Here is a 27,309-nt window from a genome sequence, read left to right on the forward strand (position 1 = left end):
GAAGAATATTGCAAAGAATCAGAGGCCTATGAGACGTACGAATCTGAGATGAACCAACATGGGAAATTGGCATACCTGATCCGTTCGCTGCGTGAACTTGATATTTGCCGGTGTACCTCTCGTGCATGGTGAGCTTGTCTAAATCTCCAGTGATGTGATCCGTGGCCCCGGAGTCCAGGTACCATGTCGGATCGAAGCCTTGGCCAGCGGAGGCATCGTTGGCAAAGCGCTCCTTGCAAACGAAGGAGTGGTCGAAGCGTTTGTAGCAGTCAAAAACGTCATGACCACTGCACTTGCAGAGATGGCAGAAGACATTGCTCTTGCCCCCAGGGCGGCCGCCGCCGCCGCCGCTGCCATTGCAGGAGTTGCCGTGGTTGTGGTTGGGGTCGCCGCAGTTGTGGTTGTGGTCGGCTGAGCCACAGGAGCGGTGATTGCCCCCACCACCGCCGCCGCCGCTGCCATTGCGGTTCCGGTTGCCGCCGGAGTTGCGGTTGCGGTTGCCACCACCGTTGCCACTGTTACCACTGGGGTTGAGGCTGACGTTGTTCGCTGAGTGGCCACCAGAGCCAGGCAGCTGGAGCACATGGTCGTGATGCTAATGGCGGATCTCGAAGTCGAGCATGTGGGAGTAGAGATCATTGAGGGAGATCGCATCGGCCCTCGTGGTGACCGAGGTCACCAGTGGATCGTAGCTCGAGTCGAGGCCGGTGAGGAGATAGATGACGATGTCCTCCTTGTCCTGCTGCTTGCCGGCGGCTGCAAGGGCGTCAGTGAGGCCCTTGACCTTAGTGAAGTAGTCCACCATAGTCATGTCACGCTTCTGGATTGTGGCTAGTTGACGACGAAGCTGCATGATGTGCGCCCTGGATCGGGTCACAAACGTCCGCTCCAAAGTGCTCCAAACTGCTGCAGAGGGAGGCAAGAATTGCACCTGCAGGAGAGTGTTATTGGAGAGCGTGGAGAGGAGGAAGCTGAGGCAGTGTTGATCCCGTGTCACCCATGAGATGTACTCCGGGATGGGTTGTGGCGGAGCGCCATCCGCACCGGGGATGACCTTGTCAGGATCCGGCTCGGATACGTCTGTGATGGCCATCCAGTGGGCACCGCGAGGGCTGGAAGGATCTGCGCCTTCCAGAGGAGGTGGGTGTCATGGGACAGCTTCATGGTAACGAGGCCGGTGAGGTACGGCGAGGCGTGAGACGATGATGCCATGACGCAGACGGATTGGGTGGAAAGTGCACCGGCGGTGAGAGTCGTGAGGCTGGAGCTAGTGGCGGCTGCTACGGTGGAGGTGGTTTGGCTAGAAGTTGTCGACATCTTAGATGGAAAAAGGAAGGTCTAATACCAAAGATGTGGTTTGCAGTTCGGCAAACCTCTAAACGAGGGCCTCCCATCTCTTTTTATACACAGAAATACAAGGGCAGGTAGGTATATACGATCTCAATAGATCGCAACAGAACACAAAGACTTGTGCTACAAGATATATACATCCTAACCTCCTAACTCTATCCTATACAAGATAAGCATCGGTTGTTTAACAGTCTGCACTACACTGCTCTACTCTTAGACCACTTAATACACTGTTTATCCACAATGCTTGATGCTAATGTTACTCATACCTAAGAAATGGTATTTCCGTTTTTGTAAACTACATAGATATATATAGCCGTAATAGAATATCATCTCAATCATAATTTTTCTTTTGAGGTGTCTATATGGTGGTGCTCCAAAAGGCCCTCGGCTAAGAGATTTAGAGCATGGTGCTGACATGGTTGTTGCAACTCCTGGAAGGCTGAATGATATTCTAGAAATGGGTGGGCGCGGGGCGAGTAGTCACTTACCGCGGTGGGTGGATATAGGTGGAGTTGGGCGTGGGTGTCATGTAGCCATGCCTTGTAAAACTGCTAAGGGACTCCTTGATGTCTACTACACAACCTTCTTCTTGTAGACGTTGTTGGACCTCCAAGTGCAGAGGTTTGTAGGACAGTAGCAAATTTCCCTCAAGTGGATGACCTAAGGTTTATCAATTTGTGGGAGGCATAGGATGAAGATGGTCTCTCTCAAGCAACCCTGCAACCAAATAACAAAGAGTCTCTTGTGTCCCCAACACACCCAATACAATAGTAAATTGTATAGGTGCACTAGTTCGGCGAAGAGATAGTGATACAAGTGCAATATGGATGGTAGATATAGGTTTTTGTAATCTGAAATTATAAAAATAGCAAGAAAACTAATGGTAAAAGTGAGTGTAAACGGTATTGCAATGGTAGGAAACAAGGCCTAGGGTTCATACTTTCACTAGTGCAAGTTCTCTCAACAATAATAACATAACTGGATCATATAACTATCCCTCAACATGCAACAAAGAGTCACTCCAAAGTTACTAATAGCGGAGAACAAACGAAGAGATTATGGTAGGGTATGAAACCACCTCAAAGTTACCCTTTCTGATCGATCTATTCAAGACTCCGTAGTAAAATAACACTAAGCTATTCTTTCCATTCAATCTATCATAAAGTTCGTACTAGAATAACACCTTAAGACACAAATCAACCAAAACCCTAATGTCACCTAGATACTCCATTGTCACCTCAAGTATCCATGGGTATGATTATACGATATACATCACACAATCTCAGATTCATCTATTCAAACCAACACAAAGTACTTCAAAGAGTGCCCCAAAGTTTCTACCGGAGAGTCAATACGAAAATGTGTGCCAACCCCTATGCATAGATTCATTGAACCCGCAAGTTGATCACTAAAACATACATCAAGTAGATCACGTGAATATCCCATTGTCACCACAGATAAGCATGGCGAAAAATACATCAAGTGTTCTCAAATCCTTAAGGACTCAATCCAATAAGATAACTTAAAAGGGAAAACTCAATCCATTACAAGAGAGTAGAGGGGGAGAAACATCATAAGATCCAACTATAATAGCAAAGCTCACGATACATCAAGATCGTATCACCTCAAGAACATGAGAGAGAGAGAGAGATCAAACACATAGCTACTGGTACATACCCTCAGCCCCGAGGGTGAACTACTCCCTCCTCGTAATGGAGAGCGCCGGGATGATGAAGATGGCCACCGGTGAGGGATCCCCCCTCCGGCAGGGTGCCAGAACGGGCTCCCAAGAGGTTTTTGGTGGCTATAGAGGCTTGCGGCAGCGGAACTCCCGATCTATTCTCGGCTTCGATGTTTTTAGTGTATATGGAGATATATAGGCGAAAGAAGTCGGTCAGGGGAGCCACAAGGGGCCCACGAGGGTGGAGGGCACGCTCGGGGGGTGGGCGTGCCCCCCCTGCCTCGTGGCCTCCTCGAAGCTTCCCTGACTTCAGCTCCACGTCTCTTGGATCACGTTCGTTCCAAAAATCACGCTCCCGAAGGTTTCATTCCGTTTGGACTCTGTTTGATATTCCTTTTCTTCGAAACACTGAAATAGGCAAGAAAACAGCAATTTGGTCTGGGCCTCCAGTTAATAGGTTAGTCCCAAAAATAATATAAAAGTGCTTAGTAGAGCCCATAAACATCCAAAACAGATAATATTATAGCATGAATGCTTCATAAATTATAGATACGTTGGAGACGTATCAGCATCCCCAAGCTTAATTCCTGCTCGTCCTCGAGTAGTAAATGATAAAAGAAAGAATTTATGAAGTGTGAATGCTAGCAGGTGCACAAGTTTGATCAATGATAATTTCAATCACCTTTTCTAGCATGATTATTTGTCATAACCGTAGTTCATCTCATAAAACTTCTAAGTAACAAGCTATTCATATGTTAAAGCATAGACCATAAACTTTCTCTGAAAACTAGCAAACTTCATTCTCAGTCATCAAACAATTGCAATTCATCTTATTTTCAGGAAGAGTCTATCTCAGAGCTTTGATTTAGCAAATCCCGCATACTCAACTATCATATAGTCTTCCATGATTGCCACCACTCAAAGCATATTTTTATAACAAATAGCATCCATCGGACACAGAGAAAGATAGGGGCTTAATGTTTCGCCTCCCAACTTACTTATCATAAAGATAATTGTCAACAATAATAATTCATGATCAAATATATTTGAATGGCCATATATGCTTGGATCTTCCATCACATGATGCTTGCCAACTAAATAGTAGGTTGGAATGAGAAGGAATACTACTAACTCTTGCATAAAAGTAAAAGATAGGCCCTTCGCAGAGGGAAGCAAGGATTTGCAGAGGTGCCAGAGCTCAAAGCTTTAAAACAGAGATGAAAATAATTTTGAGAGGTATGCTTTCATTGTCAACATAACAACCAAGAGTTCCCAATATCTTCCATGCTACACACATTATAGGCGGTTCCCAAACAGAATAGTAAAGTTTTTACTCCCCCTCCACCAACAATCACACTCCACGGCTTGTCCGAAACAATGGGTGCCGTCCAACTATCAACATTCCTGGGGGAGTTTTGTTTAATTTATTTGTGATTTTGTTTTTGATCTTTTGATCATGGGACTGGGCATCCCAGTTACCAACCACTTTCTCGTGAATGATGAGCGGAGTCCACTCATCGTCAGAATAACCCACCTAGCATGGAAGATACTGACAACCCCTAGTCGCTACATGAGCGATTCGGGCATACAAAACAGATTATTATTTGAAGGTTTAGAGTTTGGCACATGCAAATTTACTTGGAACGGCAGGTAAATACCGCATATAGGTAGGTATGGTGGACGCTCATGGAAGAAACTTGGTTCAAGGGATTTGGATGCACAAGCAGTGTTCCCGCTTAGTACAAATATTTTGGCTAGCAAAAGATTCTAAAAAGTAAGCACCACATGTTGAAGGATCCATAACAATATAACTTCTATACAAATATACCCAAGCATAACTCATTACGTTGTCTTCCTTGTCCAATTTCAACTAATTTGCTCAAGTTTGAAAATTATTAATGGGGCTCACAATCATAGAAGTGTCCAAGATAGTATATTTATATGTGAAACCTCTCTTCCTTCAATATTCTTTCATGAATTGTTCAAGTGACCAATACAATGTTTGCTAACCTTCAATAAATTTACTATCTCTACTTCTTAGATGTGAAGTCATTACTCCCCATGGGATAATCATATGAAACATATATAATTTCATATTTATGAAATTCAAATCATTCAACCATTTACTCATAGGATATAAGTGAAGCACACGAGTAAATGACAAACTACTCCAAAAAGATATAAGTGAAGATCAATGAGTAGCTAAATAATTATGTAACTATGTGAAGACTCTCTCTCAATTAAGAATTACAGATCTTGGTATTTTATTCAAACATCAAGCAAAACAAAATAAAATGACATTTCAAGGATAGCACAACTCATGTGAAGAAGTAAAAACTTAGACTCAACCGATACTAACCGATAGTTGTTGAAGAAGAAAGGTGGGATGCCTAACGGGGCATCCCCAATCTTAGATGCTTGAGACTTCTTGAAATATTATATTGTGGTGCCTTGGGCATCCCCAAGCTTGAAATTTTGTGTCTCCTTAGTTTCTCTCATATCATGGTTTCTCTATTTCTCAAAAACTTCATTCACATAAAACTCAACAAGAACTCGTGAGATAAGTTAGTATAAACCAATGCAAAACCTTATCATTTTCTACTGTAACAAATAACTAAAATTATTATTCAACATTGAATACTAAATGTCTCTGCATATTTAATACTCCTGTCCTCAAATAGAATCATTAAGCAAGCAAACATATGCAAACAATGCAAACATAATGGCAATCTGCCAAAACAGTACAGTCTGTAAAGAATGCGAGATTCATCATACTTTCCTAACTACAAAAATTATGAGAAAAATACAACACTGTTGAAGATTTATCATATCTCAATATTCAAAAAGTTTCATCATTTTATCATTAACTGACTTTTCTAGGGAATTTTTGCAACAACGGTAAACTTTCTGTTTTGAAACAGCAACATGTACACTTGCAAAATAAGCATGGTAAAGGCCATCCTTGACATTTTTATTGAAAATGTAGATGCTAAACATTATTCTAAATAACAGCAAGAAAATACTAACAATATAAAATGATGCTCCAAGCAAAATACATACCATGTGGTGAATAAAAATATAGCTCCAAGTAAAGCTACCGATAAACGAAGACGAAAGAGGGGATGCCATCCGGGGCATCCCCAAGCTTAGGCTCTTAGTTGTACTTGAATATTACCTTGGGGTGACTTGGGCATCCCCAATATTAGGCTCTTGCCTCTCCTTATTCCATAATCCGTTGAATCTTTACCCAAAACTTGAAAACTTCACAACACAAAACTTAACAGAAAACTCGTAAACTCCGTTAGTATAAGAAAATAAACCACCACTTAGGTAATGTTGTGAACTCATTATAAATTCATATTGGTGCAATATTTACTGTATTCCAACTTTTTTATGGTTCATACCTTTCGATACTACTCATAGATTCATCAAAATAAGCAAACAACACATAGAAAACAGAATCTGTCAAAAACAGAACAGTCTGTAGTAGTCCGTATCAAACGCATACTTCTGTAACTCCAAAAATTCTGAAATAAATTGGTGGAACTTAGGAATTTGTCTATTAATCATCTGCAAAAAGAATCAACCTAAAATCATTCTCCAGTAAAAAACGGCAGCTAATCTCATGAGCGCTAAAGTTTCTGTTTTTTACAGCATGATCATAAAGACTCCACCCAAGTCTTCCCAAAGGTCCTACTTGGCAAAAACAATAATTGAAACATAAAACCACATCTAAATAGAGGCTAGATGAATTACTAAACAGAACCAAAAATCAAGGAACAAAATAAAATTGGGTTGCCTCCCAACAAGTGCTATCGTTTAACGCCCCTAGCTAGGCATGATGATTTCAATGATGCTCACATAAAAGATAAGAATTGAAACATAATGTCGGGGGTTGGGTGCGACATATGCCAATGGATGGCTTATCACGGTGGCAGCGAGTAGAACTTCGCCGGTGCCTGGAAGCGGGATGAGGCGTAGACACAAACGTCAGCGTACTTTACCTAGGTTCGGGGCTCTCCTAGGAGATAACACCCCTAGTCCTGCTCTGCGGGGTCTCCGCATGATCACTAAGGCACAAGTGATAGAATGGTGCTCCTTGAGTTGTGTTCTAGAGGTAGGAGGAGGCAAGGCTAGCTCCCTTCCTGCTCTAGGGGTGTGGCTAGTTCTAATGGAGTGGGAACCCTTTGCATGGGTGCCCTGGGGGGTTTATATAGGCCTACCCCCCAGGGGTACAATGGTAATCTGGCCGGGTGCTGGGCCCGGCTGTCAGTGTCTCCGGCCTCCGGCTTCTCCACCGACTACTGGGGCCTGCCGCCTGGTGGGATTCGCCGACCGGTCCGGTACGGAGCCGACAGGCCGCTCCCATCGCTCGCGGGTCTGGTTGGTGGCTGTTCATTATAGCCGTGTTGCTAATGACACGGGCTTGGTCAGCTCAGTGTGGCTACAGTCCCGCTGCTTGGCGGGCGATCACTATAGCCACACCTGGTCTCATCAAGTTAATGGTGCACTTGCTTCGAGGGAAGGGTCGGCCGCCTGCTGGAGGCCGGCCTTCCCCAAGTCCGACTGGTTCGGCATCCGCCGTCTTCCGAGACGTCACTGCCTGATAGGGCCCGCAGCCTGCAGACCATACCGACAGGTCATCATGGGGAACAGGGCTTCGCCTATCTGGAATGATGTCAAGGGGAAGTGGCAACAGTGCCACGTCGTGCGGAGACCTCCGCCTATACGGGGCACTGTGGCCACGCTAAGCCCAAGATTCGGGGGTGAGGGGCGTCACTGTAGCCACGCCCTGTCTTGTCCTCCTGATGGGGGTGCAGACTCTAAGGCGCCAGGTGGCCGCCTACTCGACATCGTCCTCTCTAGAGACCGGCTGACTGGAGCCGGCCGCTCTTGGTGCCGTATGCTGGTGGTTGGCCGTCCTCTGGTGGCCGACTGTTGAGCCAGTCAGCCTCCAGAGGGCGGAGCTTCAACTTGGGACGCTGCGGTGTGAAGCCGACCCAAAGTTTTGACAAGTTTAGGGACTCGGGTGAGGCTACCCGTGGCCCATTACTCCGACAGTAGTCCCCGAAGCCGGTGAGGCGTTGCGGTCGAGGAGTCGCGAAGTCTCAACGGCTTCCCCCCTCACCGAGCTCAGGGAGACTATTCGATCTACCTTGCGGCGTGCCGTCTGCGGGAGTTGGCTTTGACAAGGCGGGATCGTAGGCCGATTTTGAACTCCAAGGCGGGAAACAGGCGGCGTGCCTGCTAAGCTTCCCAGGGCCGCCGCCCTCCACAAGCACACCACGCGACGCACGTCAGCCCGGCCGGCTTGCCACCCCACGCTCCCGATGGGACATGACAGTGGGCCGGGCCCTCCACTACCGTGCCTCGGCACGTGGGTGGATCCGCTGCGTCGAGGTGGGCGGTTGCGATTCCCACGGGCGTTCAAGGCGCAATAATTTTGCGCAGTAACCGGGGGGTCGTGGGGTCGTGGGTGTAGTTAATCCCACAATCCCACGCCCCGCCCCCTCAGCTTCACAGCCCGAGGGCTATAAGTAGGGGGAGGAAGGGGAGCGGTGGAGCACGGGCGCCCTCCTCCCCACACTCTCTTCCTCCTCTTGCTCTCTCCACCACTGCTGCTGCCACTGCTCAGTTCTTGCCGTGGTGCTGCCGCCGTTCGCCGCCACCGTGCTCCTCCTTCCTTCGCAGCCCCGCCTGAGGCCATGGCGCGCGAGAAGGGCGGCGACTAGGACAACTCGACGGTGATTGAAGACCACATCACCTTCCTCCGGGACACGTTCCGGATGCCCAATGCGGCGTTTGTCAAGGCGCGGGTGCCGCCAGCGGAGGAGATTTCGCCGACACCGAAGGGGAACGAGCGGGTCGTCTTCCGCTCACACTTCCTCCGCGGCTTCGGCCTTCCGGTGAGCGGCTTCCTCTGCTCGTTCCTGGACTTCAACCATCTCCAACCGCATCATCTGACGCCCAACACCGTGACCTTGCTCTCCGCCTTCGTCACGGTGTGCGAGGGCTACCTCGGCATCCTCCCCACACTCGAGTTGTGGGTAGCATTCTTCTACAGCAAGCTGGGCACCTCCGCCAAGGACACAGCGGCCGAGTGCGGCGGATTCGTCAGTGTGCGCCGGCCGGCGAAGAGGAATGCCTTCCCCATCATCAAGCTATCACAGTCAATAAAACTGTGGCAGCAGTCTTATTTCTATGTTGAGAATGTCGATCCGGCTATCGACTTCATCAACCTGCCGGCCTACGAGGCTGGCCCCCCTATCGGGCTTCGGTCCAACTGGGGCTACAAGCCGAAGCCGGTGTCGACGGACGCGGCAGCCACCATCGGCCGACTCCGGGTGCTCCAGGAGTCAGAGGGCCTCGTGGCCTCCGACCTCCTCATCGCCTTCGTCGAGCGCCGGGTCCTCCCGCTCCAGGGCCGCCCTTATCTGATCTGTCAGATGAGAAGGCACCGCGACCCGAGCAGGTTGTGTACGAGGGAGATGCCGACTGCGGAGGTCGCGAGGATGGTGAACAAGATCTCTGACCTCAAGGTGTCGGAGGGAGACTGGCGGTTTGGGAAGCGGCCGTATTCCCGCGACGACCCGCCACCTGTCGTAAGTCCCTTGATTTCTTCTTTTAGCTCTGACTTTTAGTCTTGTTCCTTGCGTGATGTAACTCTTTTTCTGGATCGCAGATTTATATGTCCGCGGTGACGGCCGCCATCGTGGGGCCGGGTGGAGACTACCTACCGGACAAGGCGGTGAGTGATGTGGACGACCCCGACTTGGGGGCGGCCGCCTTGGCGGATGACGTAGCAGGCGGCGGCGACGCAACAGGCGGCTCCGAGGAGGGCGGCGACATGGAGACCTGGCCCGATGATGATGATGAAGACGAGCTGCGCCCCTCCTGGAGCACCGCCAACACCGACGCAGGCCCCTCTACTGGGTCACCCGCCCGAGGCCGCAAGCGCAAGCGGAAGCAGGGCGCCGCCCTGTTTGGCAGCGCGCGGAAGAAGCCCAAGAACCCGGCCGCGGTGACCAGGCGGAGAGAAGCCGCGGCCAAGGCGGCCAAGTACTAGAGGCAGCCGAAGGTGCCACTCATGGTGTCAGCGTAAATATCCTTCTCACGCTTCCACCTCTTTGCCGATCTGTCCTAAAAACTTTTTTGTCTTGTCTTCCCATCTCAGGGCCCCGCTCACCCTCGAGAAGTCAGCCGCCCCCTCAGTCATCGGGTCGGCGGAGACCTCCACCACCAGCCGGCGGATCGACCCAGCCGCCGACCTCCGGGAGGCGCAGGAGCGGAACGCACGGGAGGCATGTGAGGAAGAGGCCGACCGCCTGGCGAAGGCGAAGGCGGACAAGGTCGCCGCATCTGCAGCGAGGAAGCTGTCGCAGGCAGAGGCCAATGCCGCGGAGAAGGAGCGGCTTGTAGAGGCCGCACGCTGCCAGGAGCCGCTGCTCGTGACTCCTCTTGTCGGAGTAATGGGCCACGGGTAGGCTAACCCGAGCCCCAGGGCCTTTCAAGACATCGGGGCCGGCCGCGCCCCTCAGGCCGAGTCCCAGGAGCAACTCCAAAATATGACCGAGTCCCAGACGGCGACTCCAAGACAAGCCGAGTCCCAGATGGCGACTCCAGGATAAGCCAACTCTAAGACGGCGACTCCAAGATAAGCCGACTCCAAGCTGGCGACCTCCAGAGAGGCCGACTATGGAGAGTCGGCCCATGACTCCTCCCTCCCCTCGAAGTACGATGCGTGGTACGATCACGGCATGGCCGTTTCCCCCCTGCTTATGGAGGGCCGGCATGGCTACAGTGAGCCGTATCGCTGGAAGATCTCCGGTGAGGCGCGACACTGTTGCCATGCCTACCCTGACCTTAGCCACAGTGCGCAGTGCACTGTGCCCATGACGCCGGCCTGTATGACCCGAAGGCGGTGGGGCCGCCTGTCAATGGGTGGGCCGAAGGCGGCCTGGGCGACCCGAAGACGGACCTGTGGGAGTCGGCCTCCCTGGAGTCGGCCGACTCCTCCCCAGGGCCTCACAAGCCATTAACCAGATAGGATGGGGAATGGCGACAGTGATCGCCCGATAGACGGCTGCACTGTTGCCACGACCCAATGACCAAGCCTGCGTCATCAGGAGTGCCGCTACAGTATCAAGCCTGTCCGCGGGACCCGCCTGGTGGCGGGCCCCAGAAGCCGGCGGGAAGGACGACGGCCTGAGAGACAGACGTCTGGGACCCGCGCCCAGCCGGATTACTATTGTACCCCCGGGGGGTAGGCCTATATAAACCCCCCGGGGCACCCATGCAAATGGTTCAGACCTATATAGAGATAGACCAGATAGCCCAGGGAGGAGAGAGCTAGCCTTGCCCTCTCCTGCCTCCCAAAATAGCTCCAGGAGCACCATTGTAGCCACTTTGCTTTAGTGATCATGCGGAGACCCCGCAGAGCAGCAGTAGGGGTGTTATCTCCTAGGAGAGCCCTGAAGCTGGGTAAGTTTCGCCGGCGTGCATGTCTTCGCCTCATCCCGCTTCCAGGCACCGGCGACGTTCTACTCGCTCCCACCATGATAAGCCATCCTTTGGCATATGTCGTATCCAACCCCCGGCATTTGGCGCCACCCGTGGGGCGAGGTGCACCATCATCCGGAGATCTGCTCTGGACGGGAACCCTATTCCTCCCTGGCGAGCACAGCCAGCCCGGCACGCCGGATGGCGTCTGTGCCGATGCGCTGCACGGCGCTGAGATCGCCTGTGCAGCCAACTGCCTCGCCGATCTTATCGGCGAGGTTCGCCTCTCCGATGAGCCTGCGTCCGACGCAGGCACGAGCGGCCCCGAGAGCCTCCTCACGGGCCTCCTCGACCAACTCCACGTTGCCGGCGAGCCTGCCGCGGACCTGGAGTCCATAGGATCCATCGACCCGATGCTGGTCGACTCCGACACCGCGTTGCTCGACGCGTTCCCCACCAACATGGTGGTCTACGATGAGCCGCTCTCCTACACAGGGAGCGGCGGAAGCACCGTCACTGAGGTCCTCGTCCTCGACCACGGCGAGCGCTCCGGCGAAGGAGCGCACGACCCGTTTGACGCGGCCCTGCGAGACCTTGCAGCGCCGATTCCGGAAGACGCCAACGCCGGGACGCTGGAGGCGCTCCGCCTTCAGCTCGTCGAGGGCGCGAAGAAGCTGGCAAGCATGAGGCGCTTGTCAGAAGCTTACCAACGTGAGATGGATCGCACCGTAGGCGGCTCGCCGGCTCCAACCGGGCCTAGCCGCCTAGGCGCGGTCCGACAGCGTGGCGCGGCAATCGCCGACCTCTTCGGGGCTGATCGCCCTGTGTATGCCACACCCGCAGAGAATATACGTGCCGCCCAGGCGGCGGCAAACGAGCTCGACAACTTCGAAGGCGAACAGCGCCGCATAATGACGGAGCGAGTTCAGCAGCTCCTCGACGCGGCTGCCATGTAGAATGATGCCGGCTGCCGCACCGAGGCGCCGCAGCGCCAAAACGACGACCCACCGCCTCGCCGAGACCAAGGAGCGACGTCTCGGACGCCGACTGGCGGGGCCCGTGGGAAGAAGGACAAGGAGCCGGCTGTCAGCCACAGTCGGACTCACATCACCATCGAGCGCGACCAGGATGGCCGCCCCAAAGCGGTGGAACGGCGGGACGACTACCGGCCCCCCCTCCTCGCAGAGAAAGGTGAGTATCCCCACCGCCCATGGAACATCCGACTCTCGGCGACCGCCTTGGCCGCCGAGAGGGAGTCGGAGAGAACGACGCCCGCCACCGGATCGACCGACTCCATCGATCCCTGGCGCTGGAAGAAGAAGACGAGTTGGGTCCCCCTGCTTTGGACCCCGCATCCGAGATGAGCCCTTTCCCAAAGGGTTCACGCTCCCCCGAGACACGCCCAAATATACCGGCACTGTGAAGCCAGAAGATTGGCTGATCGACTACTCCACAGCCGTCAACATAGCGAACGACAACAAGCGTGTTGCCGTAAGATACGTCCCGCTCATGCTCCAGGGCTCGGCCCGGACGTGGTTGAACAGTCTGAATCCTCGCAGCATCAACAGCTGGGTCGACTTCACCGAGGCTTTCGTCCGCAACTTCACGAGCACGTACAAGCGATCTCCCAAGCCACGCCAACTCTCCTTGTGCGTGCAAGGCCCTGACGAGTCTACTCGCGACTACCTCACGCGCTGGGGCGAACTCCGGAATTCCTGCGAGGGCGTGCACGAGGTGCAGGCCATCGAGTACTTTATTGCCGGGTGCAGAGAAGGCACCCTCCTCAAGCACAAGCTCCTCTACGACGAGCCAGAGACCCTTGATGAGCTGCTGATCACAGCGGACAAGTACGCCACGGCCGACTCCTCCATGAAGGCGGAGATTCGGGTCAGCACAACTGGCAAAGTCGCCCCTCAGGCTCCAAAACTCCGGCTGGAGACACCAGTTGGCGGCAAAAGCAGAATGACCAGAAGCGCAAAGCCCCACAGCCGACTTCCAGCAGTTGGCAAGTGGCAACAGCAGAGGACCAGCAGTTGGAGGGACCACCTCCGGCGAAGCGACAGAAGGGCGGCAAGTCCAACTGGCTGCCAGCTTTCTCCTACGAGCAGACTCTAGATGGTCCCTGCAAGTTTCACAGCGGCATGAAGCCGTCAAACCACACCACCAGGAAATGCCACTGGCTGACCAGAATCGCCAAGGGGGACGGCCTGCTCCTTCCCGCTCCTGCTGGTCCGCCTCCTGCACCGCCGCCCCAGCAGCCGGCCGTTAGGCCAGTCGGCGCGATACAAGACGAGTTCCCAGACGAGCACGGAGCCTATGTGATGTTCACCAGTGTAGTGGATGACCGGCGCAGCAGGCGCCAACAGCAGCAAGAAGTGAATGCGGTTGCATCGAGCACTCCAAAGTTCATGCATTGGTCCGAGAAGCCTATCAGTTGGAGCAGAGCTGATCACCCAGAGGTGATGCCGAGTCCAGGCTCCTATGCCTTGGTCTTAGGCGCCACACTCACCACAGATAGGCGGGCCGCTCTCTTCTCGCGAGTACTGATAGATGGAGGCAGCAGTATCAACATCCTGTACAAGGATACAATGGAGAAATTGGGAATCAAGTGAAGACAGCTTCAGAGCAGCCGAACCCTGTTCCACGGAATCGTTCCTGGCCTTTCCTGCTCGCCAATCGGCAAGATCCTGATAGATATCCTCTTCGGAGACAAGGATCATTTCCGACGAGAGCCAGTTTGGTTTGAGGTGGTGGACCTTGAAAGCCCATATCATGCATTGCTTGGCCGACCCACCTTGGCCAAGTTCATGGCGGTCCCCCACTATGCCTACCTCAAGATGAAGATGCCGAGTTCCAAGAGAATCCTAATCGTGTCCGGCGACTACAGGAAGTTGTCCGCTTGCGCGGCCGAAAGTAGTCGGCTGGCCGAGTCATTGGTGATCGCGGCTGAGAAACGGCTTCTTGATCGGGTCGTGGCGATGGCCGGCAAGCAGCCCGAGTTATCGCCCGACCCCAAGGAGTCGGAAGCAGAAGGATCATTCAAGCCGGCCAAAGAAACAAAGAAGATACCATTGGACCCGGAGCACCCGGAGAGGTACGCTGTCATGGGCACAGGCCTTGACAGTAAATAGGAAGGCGAGCTCGTCGATTTCCTCCGTGAGAATTGCGACATCTTCGCATGGTCCCCCAAGGACATGCCTGGTGTCCCGAAGGAATTCGCCGAGCACAAATTACACGTCCGATCTGATATGAAGCCCGTCAGGCAGCCCTTGCGCCGCCTGTCAGAAGAAAAAAGAAGAGTTGTTGGAGAAGAAATAGCCCGACTCCTGGCAGCCGGCTTCATCATGGAAGTGTTTTTTCCAGAGTGGCTGGCAAACCCAGTACTGGTGCTGAAGAAGAACAAGCAGTGGCGGATGTGCATTGATTACACAAGCCTCAACAAAGCTTGCCCCAAGGACCCATTTGCTCTGCCAAGAATCGATCAGGTGATAGAGTCCACAGCCGGATGCGAGCTGTTGAGTTTCCTAGACGCATATTCAGGATATCACCAGATCAAGCTGAACCCGGCTGACAGACTAAAGACCGCCTTCATCACGCCGTTTGGAGCCTTCTACTACCTGACCATGACGTTCGGCTTAAGAAACACCGGCGCCACCTTTCAGCGTTGCATGCAGAAGTGCCTCCTGAAGCAACTCGGAAGAAATGCCCACGTCTATGTGGATGATGTAGTGGTGAAGACGGAGAAGTGTGGAACCTTGCTGGAGGACCTCAAGGAAACATTTGAGAATCTGCGCTGATTCCAAATCAAGCTCAACCCAGGGAAGTGCGTTTTTGGAGTACCGGCCGGCCAGCTCCTCGGTTTCCTGGTCTCCGAACGCGGCATAGAGTGCAACCCTGTGAAGATCAAGGCCATCGAGAGGATGGAAGCACCCAGACGATTGTTAGATGTGCAGAAGTTCACGGGCTGTTTGGAATCCATCAGCCGATTCATCAGTCGGCTGGGCGAGAAGGCCCTCCCCTTGTATCAGCTCATGAAGAAGACGACCTTCTTTGAGTGGACTCCCAAGGCGGACGAGGCTTTTCTCCAGCTAAAGAAGATGTTGACTACTCCCCCTGTGCTGGCGGCTCCGACTCCCAAAGAGCCCATGCTCCTATACATTGCCGCCACCAGCCGAGTAGTCAACACAGTCATTGTAGTCGAGCGCAAGGAGGAAGGCAAGGCGCTACCTGTCCAGAGACCGGTATATTACTTGAGCGAGGTGCTGTCGACCTCTAAGAAGAACTACCCCCATTACCAGAAGATGTGCTACGGCATGCACTTTGCCGCCAAGAAATTGAAGCCTTACTTCCAGGAGCATCCAATCACTGTGGTCTGCACAGCTCCACTGGCCGAGATCATCGGAAGCTGAGATGCTTCTGGCCGAGTGGCCAAATGGGCCATCGACCTGGCCCCCTACACCATCTACTACGAGCCCCGCACTGCCATCAAGTCACAAGCACTGGCCGACTTCCTCGTCGACTGGGCCGAGACCCAGTATCTGCCGCCAGCGCCCGACTCCACCCATTGGCGGATGCACTTCGACGGCTCCAAGATGCGCACCGGCTTGGGAGCCGGCGTCGTCCTAACTTCCCCCAAGGGCGACAAGCTCAGATATGCACTGCAGATCCACTTCGCCGCCTGCAACAACGTGGCCGAGTATGAGGCGCTCATCCACGGGCTCCGGCTTGCCAAAGAACTCGGCATTCACCGGATCCTGTGTTATGGCGACTCTGACTTGGTAGTCCAGCAATCATCCGGCGATTGGGACGCCAAGGACGCAAATATGGCGAGCTACCGTTTCCTCGTCCAGCAACTTGGCGGATACTTCGAGGGGTGCGAGTTCCTCCACGTGCCAAGGAACGACAACGACCAAGTAGACGCCTTGCACGAATCGGCTCCACCCGCCAGGCAATACCATCTGGTGTCACCCTCCAGTGCCTCCTCAAGCCTTCCGTCAAGCCGTCACCAGAATCAGATTCAATCTTTGTGCCGGCTCCGCCTGAGGAGGACGGATCCGACTCCAAGAAACACATAGTCGAAGCCGGCCCGGGGACTTCAGAACCCGGCTCGAGGACTGCAGTGGCAAGATTGAAGACTCCAGAGCTTGGCCCGGGAACTACTCCAGTCGGCCCCGGGACTTTGTCAGATCAGTAAGCGGCTGCGGACTCCAACCCGCCATCTCCCAGCCCGGCCGACCTTGTCCAAGTCGCACTAGTGGCAGTTGAAGAAATAGCAGCACCTTCATGGGCCCAGCCCATCCTCAGATTCTTAGTAAACAGAGAGCTGCCATCTGATGAAATCTTGGCTCGGCAAGTGCAACGCCGAGCAGCAGCCTACACCATAGTCAACAGAGAGCTGGTCAGCCGCAGCGTTACCGGCGTCTTCCAACGCTGCGTCGAGGAAGAACAAGGCCAAGCAATCCTCAGAGACATCCATGAAGGCGAGTGCGGTCACCACGCGGCCTCCAGGGCACTCGTCGCCAAAGCCTTCCGGCACGGTTTCTTCTGGCCAACCGCTCTGGAAGAGGCCAAAGAGTTAGTCCAAAAGTGCAAGGGGTGCCAGATTTTCTGTTCCAAGCCACATCAGCCGGCTTCCGCACTCAAGACTATCCCCATCGCCTGGCCCTTTGCAGTCTGGGGCCTGGACATGGTGGGACCATTCAAGACGGCACGAGGCGGCTTGACTCACCTACTTGTCGCAGTGGACAAGTTCACCAAGTGGGTGGACGTGAAACCCATCAAGAAGTTGAATGGTCCGACTGCAGTGACCTTCATCGCTGACATCACAACTCGGTATGGCATCCCACACAGCATCATCACCGACAATGGCACAAATTTTGCCAAAGGCGCCTTGGCCCGTTTCTGCGCGACACAGGGCATCCGACTGGACTTAGCGTCCGTTGCCCATCCGCAGTCAAACGGCCAGGTGGAGCGAGCGAACGGCCTCATCTTATCCGGCATCAAGCCTCGACTCGTCATACCGCTGGAGCAATCTGCCGGCTGTTGGCTTGAGGAGCTGTCAGCCGTCCTCTGGAGTCTGCGCACGACTCCAAACAAGTCAACCAGCTTCACACCCTTCTTCCTTGTCTATGGTGCCGAAGCCGTCATCCCAACGGACATAGAGTTCGACTCCCCGCGAGTCACCATGTACACCGAGGAAGAAGTAGAAGAAGCACGTCAAGACAGCGTCGATCTGCTGGAAGAGGGCCGGCTGTTGGCACTCAGCCGGTCCAGTATCTACCAGCAGAGCCTGCGCCGATACTACAACAGGAAGGTCAGGCCAAGATCTTTCCAAGAAGGCGACCTTGTGCTCCGGCTGATCCAGCGAATAGCCGGCCAGCACAAGCTGTCGGCACCTTGGGAAGGCCCCTTTATCATCAGCAAGGTGCTAGGGAACGACGCCTACTATCTGATCGGCGCTCAGAAGCCCCGAGCGCGCAAGAGGGACGACTCCGGCAAAGAGATAGAGCGCCCGTGGAATGCAAATCTTCTTTGAAGATTTTACAGTTGATGCGGTATGTATCACACTACCCCTTTGTATTAAAGTACTAAGACTTTGGGCCCCCCGAGACGAGCTCGGGGACTGCCCTTTTTGTTATCTGTATGATAAGAATTATGCTTTCGAGTACATTACTTTCATTGCAAGCCGCTTGGTACCGAGCCAGACTAGTCGGCCCGGGGACTCGCCGCCTTGCGCTATGGGGAGCTTCCCGCAGTCAGACAAGTAGTGCGCGGTGCCCAATCCGCCTCCTGGCAAAGCCGCAGCTCGCAGAGCGACTGTGAGGCGGGCAGGAGTGAGGAAGAACGGGCACCCACACGAAAAATGGCTAAGGACCTAAAGCACGAACATAGCGTAAGACGGCCTCCAGCATTTCTGAAACGGAAAACCGACTCATGAACAGCCGGCTCCCCGTCTTTATTAGCCTCTATCAAGGATGGCCGACTCTTGGGTAGTCGGCCTGTCGCTTTCTATCCGACTTGCTAAAGAAACTCTAAACGGCCAAGTACTTGCCTTCCCGAAGTAGCCAAGCACTTGACCCAGCGACAGTCCGCAAAGCGGCTGTCCGACTGGCAAGACAGCGACTAAAGGAAGGCGGCAAAGGGAAAAGCCTAAAGAGCAATAAGCAAGGAAAGACGGAAATCGGATTAATATTTACATAGGCCCTTGGCCGAATCTTCGAATAGAAGTTCAAGATACACCCCGCGGGTGGAATTGTTCGAATCTAACAAAGTTTTCAAAAGATTACTAAGACAGACAAATAGAGGCGAAAAAGGCAGCCTAGGGGGCGGCATCTGGGATCGGATGACCAGAGGTGATGGCGGTGTCAGGCGCCAGGGCAGTCGGCTGGGCGGTCTTGGTTTGATCGCCTCCGGCGGCAGTCGCCTTCTCCCGACGCGGCTCGTTGCTGGAGGCGCGGTTGAGCTGAGGCTGGCCGCCTGCTCCGTCTTCTGGCACCTCCGCCTCATCCTCCTCCTCGGTGCTGGAGTCCATCACCTCCGCCGAGTCCTCGCCATACTCCGGGTTCATCTCGAACCACTCTGGCGGCACTTCCTCGCCGCCTTCAGCCCGCTCGGGGACGAAGACACTGGTGTCCGTGTACTCAGCGATGGCCGCCGCACGCTCGATAAGGGCGCCCTCCACGGCCTCCAGCTCGGCCTGGGCTTCTGACCGGAACGCGGCCAGACGGTCCAGGTCCAGCCCTGGATACCACGCCTTGACAAACTCCAAGGCCCGGTGCGCTCCGGCTCGGGCCGAGGATCCCTTCCAGGCCTCAAGACGTCCGGCAGCGACCTCCAGCCAGTCGGCAGTTCGGCTGGCGGTGCGCAGAGCCGGCGTGCCTGGCCATAGGGCGGCAACCGCCTGGGTGCCGGCATGCTGAAGCCGGCGCATCAGCCGGCAAGCCGGACGAAGACGGGCTTCAATGCTCAGAAGCTGCTCATCGACGGTTCGGGGGGCATTAGCGGCGATCTCCTCACCCTTTGCCCTTCGCGCCTCACGAGCAGCCTCGATGGCCAGAGGGACTGCTTGCGAGTGACCAGGGAAGAAGTCTGCCAAGAAAAAAAAGAAGCAAGTCGAAAAATCAGAAGTCGGCCTGACACATAGTCGGAAGCCCGAAGAAACGAAAGAAACTTACCATCGACGATATCCTCGATCTCGTGGAAGCCGGAGGTCAGCATCGCCTCCCTGTCAGTCCAGGAGGAGCGCTCGCTCTCGAACTCGGCCAGGAGGGCGGCCTCCTTCTTCTCGGCCTCGTCCTACGCCTTCTTAGCAGCTCCTTCTGCTCGGCCAGCTGCGCCGCCAGCAGGTCGCGCTCCGTGGCAAGCTTGTCACACTCCTCCTCCTTGGCACGACGGGCGGTATTGGCCTCGCCCAGCTGCTCCTGAAGAGCGGCGTTGGCTCCTGAAGAATGAAAGAAGAGACAAATGAGTCGTCAGCAAAGAAGATCGCCGGGAAGATCCGGCCCGACTGCTCAGCAGTCGGCCCGAATCTCGGGGACTACAGCCCGCGGGTGCGCCACGCCCCCGCGAAGAAGAAGAACTTACTCCAACTTTCCGACAAGTCGGCAGCCCGCTTGCTCAACTCCTCAACATTGCGTTTGAAGGCAGTGGCGCGGAGGTTGTGATACTCCTACAATAAGTCATTGAAGACAAAATTAGTATTTGGAACTCGCCAGAGGGAGTTCCGAACTGCCTGCTCAGCAGCCGGCCCGGAACTCGGGGACTACACCCAGTGGGTGCACTGGCGCGGCCCCATAGAGAAAAACAAGAATCACAAAGGAAAAGAAACTTACTCGGACGGCCGTTCGTGCGGCCAGATGCGCTCTGGTGCAGGCTTGAAGGGCGTCGCCTTTGGCACGCAGCTTCGCCTGGACTTCCAGAAGCAATTTATTCAGCGGCCCAGTGCCGCCTCCGTGCACCCACCCGGTGGGTGCTGCGCTTGTGGCCTCGGTGTCTAGGGTTGCCGAGCTGGCAGCACCGGTCTCCCGAGGTCGCGGCGTCGAGGTCGCCCTCTCAAGACGGCAGCGCACCGGCGAGGCGACTTGGAGAAGCAGCCGCGCCTCGGCCTCGTCCATGGCCGGCGGCTCCGACGGATCCACCGGCTGTTTGCTGTGCGGTCTCCCAGACGGCGGTGGAGGCGGCGGTGGCGGCACGAGAGTGTCCGACATAGAAGCCTCGCCGCTCTCCTTCCCCACGACGGGGTTCTCGGTGCCGGCCTCTCCGGTCTGCCCCGTGAACTACGGAGGCGGCGGTGCAGACGACAGTGGGGGGACAAGCATCACCGATCGGCGACGCGCGGCCTCCTCGGCACGCCGTCTCGCCGCAAGGGCGGCTTCGGCATCGTCCAGCTTCTTCTGGGCGGAGGCGGCCGCCCTATCGGCCTCCGCCTTCTCCAGACGTTCAGCCTCCTCCTCCTCGCGCTTCTCCCGTGCATTCCGCTATGTCGCCTCCCGGAGGTCGGCGGCGGGGTCGGGCCGCCGAGTATTGGTGGACGTCTCTGCCGACCCCATGACGGAGGGGACGGCGACTCTCTCAAGGGAAAGAGGGGCCCTGAAGAATAATGGAGGGAGTATATAACAAAAAGACTCGGACAAGATTCAACGAAGGAAAAATAGAAAAGCGTAAAGACTTACGCAGAGACTAGCGGCGGCCTTCTCACTTCCCTTCGGAAGCGGTTGGCCTTCGCGGCCGCCTCCTCCCGTTTGGTCGTGGCGGCCGCCCCCTTTATCTTCTTCAACTTGCCGCCAAGCGTACTCGGCCCGGCGTGACGCCTCTTCAAACCGCCTTGGCCGGCGGAGGAACCGACCTTCGGCTGGTGGCGCGGGGTGACCTCCCCTTCGGCGTCGTCATCAGGCCAGTCGGCGAAGATGGTCGAGGGCCTGAAGTCGCCTTCTGCTCCTCCTCCCCCGCCTTCGGCGTCGGCTTCCATCGCCGTCGCCCCCAAGTCGGGGTCGTCGACGTCGCTCTCCGCACGATCGGGAACATACTCGCGGGGCTGTCTCGTGGCGCCGGCGGCAGGCTGCATAAGAGGATTCTAGCTCAGAAGAAACCAACAAGAGTCAGAAGCCGGAGTCGGCTGCAAAGAAAACAAAACGATAGGGGGACGCGACTTACCACTGGTGGAGGGTTGTCGCACGAGTACGGCTCCTTGCCGAACTGCCAGTCCTCCTCGAACTCGCAGTGCGCGATGTGGTTCACCAAGTTCGCCACCTTCTTGCGGGGCATCTCCTTGGTGCTCATCCGGCTTGGGTCTCGGAGGCCGCTCATCTGACAGATCAGATGAGGCCGGCCTTGGAGCGGGAGAACTCGGCGCGCCACGAAGGCGGCCAGCAAGTCGGCCCCGACGAGACCCTCCGACTGCGTCAAGACTCGGAGTCGCGCGACGGCGGCGGCTCCGGCAGGAGTCAGCGTCTTGACTCGGTGGGACCAGCTGGGGAGCCTCCCAGTTAGGGGGGCGGCGTTGTAAGGCGGCAAGTTGACCCAGTCGCCGTCGGAGGCGAGGTTCTTCACGTAGAAGTATGAGCGCTGCCACATCTTCACCGACTTGATGAGCGTGATGGGAGGAAAGGGGTTGTCGGCCGTCGAGCGCCGCACCATGATGTAGGCGCCGCACTGAGCCGACACGCCGGCGACATGCGTGCCGAGCTTAGAAGAGAAAAATTCTCCCCACAGCTCGATGGTGGGGAGAACACCGAGGAAACCTTCGCACAGAGTGGCGAAGGCAGAGAGCAACACCACCGTATTTGGAGTGAGGTGGTGCGGCTGAAGACTGTAGAACTCCAAGAACGAGCGGAAGAAGCCACTCGCCGGCAGCCCCAGGCCGTGCATGAGGTGCGAGCGGAAGATGACCCGCTCGCCCTCCTCCAGCGCCGGCCGGATCTCCCCCTCCGGCGCGGCGCAGGCGCGCACGAGGTCCGCGCTGGGGAGACGGCGTGTCTGGCGGAGGAACTCGATGTGTTCTTCTTCTACCTCCGAGCCGTCCCATACGCTGGAGCGCACGGTGGGGGCCGCGGTGGAGGAAGAGCTCATCCTGTGGTGTGGAGTGCTCTTGATCGACGGCGGAGGCAGGAGGGAGAGAAGGCAAGATGAGGCGGGGGAGCGGGGAAGAAGGGCGCGCGTGTTGTGCCGCTCCACTCCCCCCGCCTACTTATAGCCCTGTGGGCTAAGAAGCCGAGGGGGCGGGCGTGGGATTAACTGCGCACGATGCCCCATGCCGCCCCACGATTTACCCCACGAAGTTACTGCGTGCAGTAACGACGTGGGAAAACCAACCGTCCACGGCCGCAACCGATTTGTTCGTATGCCGAGGCACGGTAGTGGCGGGCCCCGCCTGACGGCCCGTCCTGTCGTGCATGTGGGCAGGCAGACTGTTCTCCCCACGTGGCGCCACGCGATAGGACCGCCTTGATGGCTGCGGGGAAGCGTATCAGGCACGCCGCCTGGTTTCCCGCTGCGACTTTCGAGCTGCGGCTCTTCGCTAAACCTCCGACTCTCGACAGTCGGCCCAAGGGAAGACGGCAGCCGAGTTCCAGAGTTTGCTCCTTGAAGGTTGAAACTGTTGAAGCCCCACAATACAGCGTCCGCAGGGCTTCACCAGCTTCGGGGACTACTGTCGGAGTAATGGGCCACAGGTAGGCTAACCCGAGCCCCAGGGCCTTTCAACACATCGGGGCAGGCCCGCCCCTCAGGCCAAGTCCCAGGAGCGACTCCAAAATATGACCGAGTCCCAGACGGCGACTCCAAGACAAGCCGAGTCCCAGACGGCGACTCCAGGATAAGCCGACTCCAAGACGGCGACTCCAAGATAAGCCAACTCCAAGATGGCGACCTCTAGAGAGGCCGACTATGGAGAGTCGGCCCATGACTCCTCCCTCATCTCGAAGTACGATGCGGGGTAGGGTCACGGCATGGTCGTTTCCCCTGCTTACGGAGGGTCGACATGGCTACAGTGAGCCGTATCGCTGGAAGATCTCTGGCGAGGTGCGACACTGTTGGCATGCCTACCCTGACCTCAGCCACAGTGCACAGTGCACTGTGCCCACGACGCCAGCCTGTATGACCTGAAGGCGGCGGGGCCGCCTGTCAGTGGGTGGGCCGAAGGCGGCCTGGGCGACCCGAAGATGGACCTGTGGGAGTCAGCCTCCCTGGAGTCGGCCGACTCCTTCCCAGGGCCCCACAAGCCATTAACCAGATAGGATGGGGAATGGTGACAGTGATCGCCCGATAGACGGCGGCACTGTTGCCACGACCCAATGACCAAGCCTGCGTCATCAGGAGTGCCACTACAGTATCAAGCCTGTCCGCGGGACCCGCCAGGCAGCGGGCCCCAGAAGCCGGCGGGAAGGACGAGGCCTGAGAGACAGACGGCTGGGACCCGCGCCCAGCCGGATTACTATTGTACCCCCGGGGGTAGGCCTATATAAACCCCCCGGGGCACCCATGCAAATGGTTCGGACCTAGATAGAGATAGACCAGATAGCCCAGGGAGGAGAGTGCTAGCCTTGCCCTCTCCTGCCTCCTAAAACAGCTCCAGGAGCACCATTGTAGCCACTTTGCTTTAGTGATCATGCGGAGACCCCGCAGAGCAGCAGTAGGGGTGTTATCTCCTAGGAGAGCCCTGAAGCTAGGTAAGTTCCGCCAGCATGCATGTCTTCGCCTCATCCCGCTTCCAGGCACCGGCGACGTTGTACTCGCTCCCACCATGATAAGCCATCCTTTGGCATATGTCGTATCCAACCCCCGACACCTCTGAACTCCACGCCACCTCCGCCGGAGTTTGTGGCGATGACTGAGGAGCTAGCGAGGAGCAGCCAGTCATGGAGAGGGAGGGCGGCGACGTGGCCATGCCGGACGTCATCATGCCGCCGCCACCACCAACCGGCGGGACGTAGGACGAGCAGCCGGCCGCTCCGCCGGTGCCACCAGCCGGGGACGTAGTGGTGACGGACCTGATTCCTGAGGTCCGCACACCCGCGCGCCACCGTCTTGCAAAGGCGGCCTCAGCACCACGGCCGCTGGAGGCCGGTGCCGCGAGCTCGTCAGTCCCCGACACTGAAGCGACCAGCGTCGCGCCCGCTGGCTGGGTACGCGGAGGTGGGACGGGCGCCCTGGCCCAGGCATCCCTTGACGTCTAGGCCAAACTCCGGGCCAAAGCTGAAGTCCTCAAGCGATGCAACGAGGCGTTCCTGGAGTCGCGGGCAGCCATCCGCATAAGTTTTCTTCGCTTCTCTTTATTTTGATCTTCTTGCTTTCTTCGTGGGGGCGCGCAAGCGCACCCACTGGGTGTAGTCCTCAAGTTTCGGGCCGGCTGCCGAGCAGGCGGTCCGGAACTTTAACTTGCAGGTGAAAAAAATGCTAACTTCATCTGATATCCCTTTTATAGGACTACCACAATCTTCGCGCGGTCACCTTCAACTCCACGGTCCGGGAGCTGGAGACGCAGACCACCCATTTATACGAGAGCCGGAGTAAGCTTCGATTTCCTTTCTTCGCGGGGGCGCGCTGGCGCACCCGCGGGCTGTAGTCCCCGAGGTTCGGGCCGACTGCTAAGCAGTCGGGCCGAATCTTCCCGGTGACTTTATTTTTACTGGCAACTTCTTCTCTACGGGGGCGCAATAGCGCACCCGCAGGCTGTAGTCCTTGAGATTCGGGCCGACTACTGAGCAGTCGGGCCGGATCTCCCCGGCAACTGCATCCCCCTTCATTATTTGACTGATATTCTTTCTTCTTCTCTTTTTACAGAGGCCAACGCCGCCTTGCAGCAGCAGCTGGGCGAAGCCAACACCGCCCTGCGCGGCAAGGAGGTGGATTGCAGCAAGCTGGCCGAGGAGAGTGACCGGCTGGTCACTCAGCTCGCGGAGCAGGCGGAGGCCCTCAAGACGGCTCAGAGGGAGGCGAAGGCAAAGGAGACCGACCTCCTCGCCGAGTTCGAGATCGAGCGCTCCGCCTGGGCCGACAAGGAGGTGCAGATGACGGCCTGCTTCAGCAGCATCGAAGACTTGGTCGATGGTGAGCTTCATTTTCTTTGTTTCTTGTTTTGAGCTGCCGGCCCTTATTTAGGCCGATTGCTAGTTTCTGACTTTGGCTTTCCTTGTCTTCTGTCCGAGCAGACTTCTTCCCGGGCCATTCCGTCACTGCAAACTAGATCATCGAGGCGGAGCGTGAGGAGCGGAGGGCGGAAGGCGTGCAAATTGCCGCTGACGCCCCCGGACCGTCAACGAGCAACTCCTCAGCATCCAGGCTCGTCTTCGGCCTGCCCATCAAATGTTGCGCCGCCTTCAGCGCGTCGGAGCCCAGGAGATCTTCGCCCTCCGGCCAGGTGTGCAGGCTCCATGCACCCCCACTCAGACTGCCGACTGGCTGGAGGTGGCGGCCGGCCGCCTGGAGGCCTGGAAGGGCCCTGCGGCCCGGGCAGGAGCGCACAGAGCCTTGGAGTTCGTCAAGGCGTGGTACCCTGGGCTAGATCTTGCCCAGTTGACCATGTTTTGGCTGGAGGCGCAGGAGGATATGGTGCTGGTGGAAGCCGAGCTTATCAACAGGGCGGCGGCGGTCGCCGACTTCACCGACACCAGCGTCTTCATCCCGGAGGTAGTCGAGGAAGGCGCCGAAGCACCGCTGGAGTGGCTCGGGCTGAACCCGGAGGAGAGCGAGGATTCGGCTGAATTCATCGACTCCAGCGATGAAGGAGGGGAGGAGGAGGAGGAGAGCAAGGACGACGTGCCGGAGGTTGGAGCGGATGGTCAGCCCCAAACTGACCGGGCCTCCAGCAACGATCCGCGCTCCAAAGCGCCGACTACTACTGGAGGCGGCAAGGCGGAGACCGACCAGCCGCCCGTTCCTCCGACGGACGCTCCCGACTCTGCCATCTAGCCTTCCGCCATCCCGACTGGTGCCGCCTGCTACGCCAACCAGCACTGCCGACTCCATCGTTCAGCCGGAGCCTTCTCCCACCCCTTAGGATCTTTTTCTTTTTCTGCTCACTAGTCTGGAGAACTTGGTTAAATTTGCACAATTCCACCCTCGGGGTGTACATCAAACTCTATTGAATGCCGGCCGATAAGCCTTTATCTATGTAAATACTTTATCGCAATTCATGTTTTGGTTTGCCGGCTTCTAACTTTTCTTGCTTTATGCTCCTTGCTTTTTTCCTTTGCCGCCCTCCCTTGGCTATCCTCTTACCAGCCGAACAGCCGCTCTGTTGACTGTGGATGGGTTGAGTACTTAGCTTTTTACGGGGGAGCAAGTACTTAGCCGTTTGGAGTGTTGGCAAGACAAGCAGAAACCGGCCGGCCGGCTACTGGGCAGCTGGTCAAACAGGCGCGATGCCGGCCTCGGCTATATGCGTTCTTTCCTTAGCCATTTTTCATGTGGGCACTGTTTTGCAACCCCTGCCCGCCATTCAGTCGCTCTGTGAGCTGTGGCTTCTGACAGGGGAAGTTTTTTTTGCCAACACACTACTTGTCCGGCTACAGGAGGCGGCATATAGCAGAAGGCGGCGAGCCTTCGGGCCGACTGGTCGAACCCGGTGCCAGGCGGTAAAACAATACACATTCATAGGCATAACACTTATCATATAGATAAAAGGAGGGTAGTCCCCGAGTTCTTCTCGGGGGACCCGGAGTCTTAGTACATAATACAAAAGGTAGCGTGATACATACTGCTTTCAACTGTAAAATCTCCGGAGGAGGTTTGCATTCCATGGTCTCTCCATCTCCTTGCCTGAATCATCTCCTTTGCAT

Source organism: Triticum dicoccoides, chromosome 6B (assembly GCF_002162155.2).
Source record: "Triticum dicoccoides isolate Atlit2015 ecotype Zavitan chromosome 6B, WEW_v2.0, whole genome shotgun sequence".
NCBI lineage: Eukaryota > Viridiplantae > Streptophyta > Magnoliopsida > Poales > Poaceae > Triticum > Triticum dicoccoides.